Here is a 7,377-nt window from a genome sequence, read left to right on the forward strand (position 1 = left end):
ACCAATCAATGGGGAAAAGGCTCTTCTCAAAATTCATCTGCGTAAGAAATCCTTTATAATTCCATATTGTCAGTTTTGGATTTAATAAAAGTCACACAAGAAGCAATATTCTTTTCTAAGGAAAAACCAGGCTTTGAATTAAGGTCTGCCTAAAACCACATTTCACATTAATGAAGACTATATTACTAAAATGAATTTTAATTTTAGTGTTTTACTCTTAAGTTTGGAAAAAGAGTGATTAATTAAAGAGAATGCTTTCCTTTCTTTTCTCCCCAGGTGGGTTTCTCACCCATTTGGCCTAATTATCCCTGGCCAGGGGCCCATCCAGTTGCAGCTGAGTACAGTTTGGCTCTCCCTGTGTGCAGATATGTCTGGCTGCAACTCCAGGGGCTGCGGCACTTGCAGGGACAGTGGTTCTAATGCCACTCCAGGGAAGCCCATAACGAACAGCATTACATTAAATGATTATGTAAATTTGACTTCTAAAAAGTAATTGAAATAGATTTTCTCATTTTTTCCCTACGAAGACTCCATGAAGCCTTAGCTCCGAGCCCCCAAAGAGGCCAGCCGAAGAGCTGTGACTCTCAGCTGTAACTGACTGACATGGAAATATTCCCCAGCTTATTTTCGAAGGATCCACCTCCATTCTACCATCAGATTTTGGCAGATTCTTTGGGAGGAGGTGAATTCTTTGGGAGGCCCTGGAGGAGTGTGTGGCTCTGGGAAGGCAGGGCCAGAACTGGTTCATGGAGGGTTCCCACATCCTCGTACAGCACCGGGCACAGGGTGGGTACCAGTGAACCCGTGCTGAGTGCATGCACGATCCCTCACACATGCTTGCTGCTGGCACTGAATGTCTGGCTGCCGAACGATGTCTGTCTTCCTAGGACGTTGTCTGTCTGACTTGTTGTAATAGATTCCTCCATAGCACAGATTGCTCCCAAGCTTCTAATAAAAAATTAGGCAAGGTCTTTCCATAAGTGGCCTGAGGTGATCTCTGAAAATGGATCTCTATTCACTTGACCCAGAAAATCCCACAAAATCATGCAAATCAAGAGGTTCAAATCTTCATGGCCGCTTTAAGAACACCCAAGAAACTGCCCAGGCCATCAGGTGTGCCTAAGTGGAAAGCTACTGAGTATCGGAAAGACCTCATTTTACAGAGACAGTATGTGCCATTCTGTCCTTACATGGTATGCCTGGTAGGTAGGCCCAGGCCCAACAGTGGGGCTGGCACAGGACTGGTGGCCCAAAAAGAGTGCTGAGTTTTTAAGCTGCACATGTTCAAAAATGCACAGATTAATGCTGAATTGAAGAATTTAGATGTAGAATCTCTGATCATAAAGCACATCCAGGTGAACATAGCCCCCCAGATGTGCCTCTGTGCTTACAGAGCTCACAGTTGGAATAACCCATACATGAGCTCCACCTGCCACGCTGAGATGGTTCCTATGGAAGAAGAATAGATTGTTGCTCAACCACAAGAGGCGACTGCACAGAAGAAAAAGATATCCCAGAAGAAACTGAAGAACACAAACTTATGGCCCAGGAAAAAATTCAGCATAAAATGAATACAGATAAAAGTTTAAAAAAATTTAAGCAAGTACCTCTTGAAGGGGTGGAGGTGGGGGGGGAGGCTTGCTATTTCTGAAATTGACCTGATTCCTGGCTACCATATACGACCACACTGCTGTCCTCCTGGGCTCTCCCTGACAGCTGCAGCCCACAGCCACGATGGCTGTGTTGGCTGTGTTGGCTGCGGCAGCCCATTGCCCTGCTGGGCAGGCTCTTTGGTGACTATCCTAACCTTCCACCTTTCCAAACCCCTCAGTGACATCTCTCACCTCCTGCACTCCCAAGTTCCCTTGGCTGGGACCCATGAGTTATAGTGGGTTTCCAAGAATGGTGGGTGAAATAAGGATAGCTAGAATTTAGCACGTAATGGAGGAAAGAAAATAGGCTTTCATGCCAGGCTGCCTGGGGCACAAATTAACTCTCCCCTGATGAATCTCTAAGCCTTAATTTTCTCATCTATAAAATAGAGATCACACTGCCGTAGGGTCTGGAAGACAATTAAATTAGATAAAATGTGCAAATTGCCCATAGTGTACATGGAACATTGTAGGTGCCCAGTATGGAAGCCTAGCTCAGGTCATGTCAGTCAGTTAGACCAGAATCCACACCTTTGGCTCCCTGTGATCATTTCTTCCTAAGAGTTCCAGCCCTCAAAGCAATGTGGTGCCAGATTAACCCTCTGCAGAGTGTTCACTCAACCCCCAGCCTTGTCAGACTTGTCAGGTTCTATGGGCTGGCCATGTTGACTAAACGTTCTTGTGTGAGCTTCAGGGAAATTGCTCTGGCTAGAACATCTGTCTGTGTCAATTTATCTTCCTCTAGGTTCAGATTTGCAGCTGGAGTTGTTTGAACAGGGAAATAACTTCAGGGGCAGGACACTTTCTCTTGGAGCCCTGTTTGTTGGAATGACATCTTTTTTTTTTTTTTAATATTTTATTTATTTATTTGACAGAGAGTGTTGGAATGACATCTTAACAGAGGTAGCAGGGCTTGACTTGCGCCAAGCCGGCTGGCATCTCAGGCCCTCTGAGGCTCCAGGAGTTGCAGGGATGTGCTTAGGAGAAGCAGGGAGGGAGTAGAGGAATGTGACTGGGAGCAAGGAATCAAAGATCCATGGGCAAACCCTTCCTGAAAACCCTCTCTCACTTTACATAGATACTGTGGTAAATTTATGTGTCATCTTGACTGGCTACAGAGTGCCCAGATTAAACATTATTTCTGGGTGTGTCTGTGAGGGTGTTTCCAGATGGGATTGCCATTTGAATTGGTGGACTCAGTACAGCAGATCACCCTCTCCAATGTGGGTGGGCATCATCCAAGCCTTTAGGACCTGAACAGACCAGAAGGCAGAGAAAGGAGGAACTCATCCCCTTTTTCCTGCATCACTGATTGTGCTGAGACAGTCCACCTCATCTTCTCTGACTCTTCTCTGCTTGTAAACTATAGATTGTGAGACTTCTCAGCCTCCACAATCGCATGAACCAATTCCTTATAATAAATATCTATCTATCTATCTATCTATCTATCTATCTATCTATCATCTATCTTCTATTTTCTATCTATCTATCTATCTATCATCTATCTTCTATCTATCTATCTATCTATCTATCTATCTATCTATCTTAGATGTATAGATGTAGATATATGCCTGCTGGTTCTCTTTCTCTGGAGAACCCTAATACAGAAATTGAGCTAAAAAAAAAAAAATCCACAAATTCCTAAAGTGTCAGTGCTAAGAGGTCTCCTAGAGATCACCTAATCCATTTCTCTCATTTCAAAATCAGGCAAATGGAAGCCCAAGGAGGGAAAGTATCTTGTCCAGGGTTGCTTATTTAGTGGGAGAACTGAGGTTGAAACCTGATCTCCAAATCTGTAGAATGCAGTTTCTTCTAGCTCTTGTGTGTAGATAAAAGTTTTATAATAAACTAATCCTCAAACATATTACAGAAGTCTCCCTTGGAGGACTTCTGTAAGGACCTTTTGTTCATATGCTGATCCAGCACCAGTGTGAACTGGTAAAATTGTTGTTGCCAGACCGTAAGCCCTGGGGATCTGCAATGAGCTAACACTTGAATGTCCCTACTCTCTCAGCTCCACCTTCATATCCACAGCATTTCAGCTGGCCCTCTTCTGACCGCCAATGGAGGTCTTCCCAGGGATGTACTACTAGACGTTCTCTGGGTGAGCTGCACACGTACTCGAGAGCAAGTCCACTTAATGCATTATGACTTAGCTGAGGCCTGCTGTCCACAGCATTTGAGAAAGATCCTTAGCCTCTTCCACTGCTGCCCAGAATGACCATACCACTTCCTCCTCTGTGTTTGGGGCTGCTACTACTCTGCAGACCCTGCCGTCACTGCCTGCAGAGCTCCGGACAAGGAGCCTTGTTCTGATGGGTGGCACACCCCCCAACAAAGCTGCTAAGTGGTATGGCTTATGTTCCACTTCAAAATGGCCCCATTCGGCTTAACCTATACCCCATTGTTCTGTGGGATGTCAAATCTAATGCTTTGTTCTACTCAGGGAATGACATCATCGCTTCTCAACTCCCCTCAGATACCCACAGACAGGTCTTTGAAGTTCCCTTCTCACATGCCCATTAATTTGTGCCCTCAGATGCCTGGGAAGTAGCAGGTCTGAAATGTGCTGGCGTCTGGAACCACCTACTGTTCATACATCCTGTTTGATTACAAAAGTGATCTCAGTTCTGGCAGCATGTTAGAATCACCTCAGGGAGCTTTTAAGGAATCCTGATGCCTGGCCCAATCTGGTATCAATTAAATCAGAGTCTCAGAGGGTGTGACTTGGGAGTCAGTATGTTTGAAAAGCTCTGGAAGGCAGAACAGTGGTTCCTATGGGGTACTAACTGGACAGGGGTGTGGGGGAGCCTGCAGGGTCCCGAGCTGCTTTATGGCTTCATGTCTTGCTACATAAGGAGACAAATGTTTTGTCTGGGGACGGTTTGACGGGTAGAGGTGTCTCACTGTCCATGTGCCCTGCACCACTCCTCACATGAAAATGCCCGCATTTCCCACTCAAATGATACACATTCAAATGAACAAGCACATCAACAACCATTAGGAGGGGAGAATTGCAGCAAAGTAAATAAAGCACATCATTTTGTTTTAGAGACCCAGGTGTTCTGTGTTCTTGTGCTTGGTTTTTTTTTTTAAAGATTTTGTTTATTTTTATTTATTTGACAGAGAGAGAGAAACAGCATGAGAGGGGATAGGGTCAGAGGGAGAAGCAGGCTCCCCGCTGAGCCGGGAGCCAGATGTGGGACTCGATCCCGGGACTCCGGGATCATGACCTGAGCCGAAGGCAGTCGCTTAACCAACTGAGCCACCCAGGCGCCCTGGTTTTTAAATGAAAGAAATCTAATATGCCAGTTTGAAATTGATCTTTTTTTAGGCTTAGGAAAAAAGTGTCTTAACACAAATGAAGTTCTGGGCACTATAAGGATGCCAGGACTTTCCAAAGGCCATCATTCTTCTGTAGGGTAACAAGTAGGGTAATAAGCACAAACCATCTAGTTCTTCCTGGAAGAGTTTCCTAGGACACAGGACTCTTAGTGCTAAAATTAAAAAGTCCCAAGAAAACCTAACAACTTGATCGCTCTACCAAGAATTAGGTTACAATAGCTGAATGGCTTGGTTCTTGACATGGTCATGAAGAAAACACAGGGTTAAGAACTGGATCCTTGTGGAACAGATATCACTGATAGCCAAGTCAAAACCCAAGGTCTAAGTCAATGCCCTTTCATGATCCTTAGATCACTTTTCTGAAAATTAACCAAAACCTCAATGGAATTCATCTTCAATTCAAAGAGGATTTCTTTACATGCCATCATGGTAGATGTGTTGTCCATTTTATGTTTTCTGGTATCAGTTCATAGCCATGATCCCCAGGTATTTGGCACCAGGAATTTGGATGATGCTTTCATCCATTATTCATAATCCTCACAATAACTAAAATAGCATTATTATTCCCATTTTAATAACCCTAGATTTAGGCCCCAAGTATATCTAAATTTGCAGCTCATGCCTTTTCTACTATGTTATGCTGCCTCCCAGAAGCAAGTGAGGATGCCCCCGGACAAAAGGAGTCCAACGCCTCTTCTGGAATTCCTCCAGACTCGTCTTCCTACCTGCCCAGATGTGCTCCTGTTCTTTACTGCCTAGCCCTTCCTCGGACTGGTTTATTAGTTTAAGATTTCTCATTTTTACTGAGACTTCAATAAAATAACAACAACAAAAACAACGTAAGTGCACTTACTACAGTGCATGCACCCCAGTGCCTGCACCCCAGGCATTTCACTGTGCATTTTACAACATGATTCATGAAATCATCATCCTATGAGGGGGGTATCATGCCCACTGTACAACTGAGGGAACTCAGGCTTAGAAAGGTGAGATAACTCATCAAAGTGTGCACAGCTACCCCGTGGTATAGCTGGGTTTCAAATTTACCTGTGTCTGATCCTTCTCCTCGCTCAGACAGGCAGGGAAGGGGAAGGCATCCAAAATGATTCCTGAAAGCTCCCCCAGTAGTAACTGCCCATTCAGAACCACAATTATTTACCAGGAATATCCTCTGATTGAGGGGGCAGGAGGTGCATTCAATTAACATTTCATGCAGAGTCAAAATTCATGACTCTCCTGGGGAAAATAATAAAACATCACCTTAATCATAATTAAAAATGATACTCAGCTTCCATCTGATATGCATCTAAATCTATTTTAGTGTTATTAGTATGGAAACAGATTCTCCATCAGTGTCATTCCCAGCTCATAAATAAACTAAAGTAAAAGCAAAATAAATTTTAAGTTGGAAGTATCAACATAAATGCATTTTTACAAGTTGTCTTATTTACAGTCACTGAGATTCACAGTTTATTGATTTGATTGCAAGCTTAAAAAAAAAGCTTGCAATAAAAGTACTTAAAAAAAAAGTACAATATCCGTACTGCATAATAAGAAGACTTTAAGAACGTGAGAGATTCAATGGTATATATGCCCTCAGTAGATGCCACCACCCACACTCTGGGGCAGCCTCCCTCAGTTCCTAGACCAGCAATTACGTGTGAGTTCACAGGGTGAGGCCACTATCCAAAGCCACCACGGATCCCTGAAGTCAGGAAGTGTGGCACCTTCCTGGATCAGAGCAAGATATTGTCCCCACAGAGCTTCATGGCCTCTAGAGAAGTAATGAAGTATGCAACTATAGAAGGAAAAATTAGAGAAACGATTCCATTTACAATAGCACTAAAAATCATAAGATACCTCAGAATAAACCTAACCAAAGAGGTAAAGGATCTATATTCTAGGAACTACAGAACACTCATGAAAGAAATTGAAGAAGACACAACAAGATGGAGAAAAACATTCCATGCTCATGGATCAGAAGAATAAACATCACTAAAATGTCTATGCTGCCCAGAGCAATCGATAACTTCAACGCCATCCCGATCAAAATTCCAATGACCTTTTTCAAAGTGCTGGAACAAACAATCCTAAAATCTGTATGGAATCAGAAAAGACCTCAAATTACCAAGGAAATGTTGAAAAAGAAAAACAAAGCTGGGGGCATCATGTTGTCCGATTTCAAGCTATATTACAAAGCAGTGATCACCAAGACAGCATTGTACTAGCCCAAAAACAGACATATAGACCAATGGAACAGAATAGAGAGCCCAGATAAGGACCCTCAACTCTATGGTCAAATAATCTTCAACAAAGCAGGAAAAAAATATGCAATGGAAAAAAGACAGTCTCTTCAACAAATGGTGTTGGGAAAATTGGA

General features: G+C 43.3%; 1 pseudogene; it reads left to right on the forward strand.

Moving 5' to 3' along the window:
• Window positions 1-775: 775 nt before the first annotated feature.
• On the forward strand, window positions 776-1,571 carry LOC145718867 (large ribosomal subunit protein uL22 pseudogene; annotated as a pseudogene).
• Window positions 1,572-7,377: the final 5,806 nt, after the last annotated feature.

This window comes from Leptonychotes weddellii, unplaced genomic scaffold (assembly GCF_054177405.1).
Source record: "Leptonychotes weddellii isolate Sample4059 unplaced genomic scaffold, ASM5417740v2 HiC_scaffold_2393, whole genome shotgun sequence".
Lineage (NCBI taxonomy): Eukaryota > Metazoa > Chordata > Mammalia > Carnivora > Phocidae > Leptonychotes > Leptonychotes weddellii.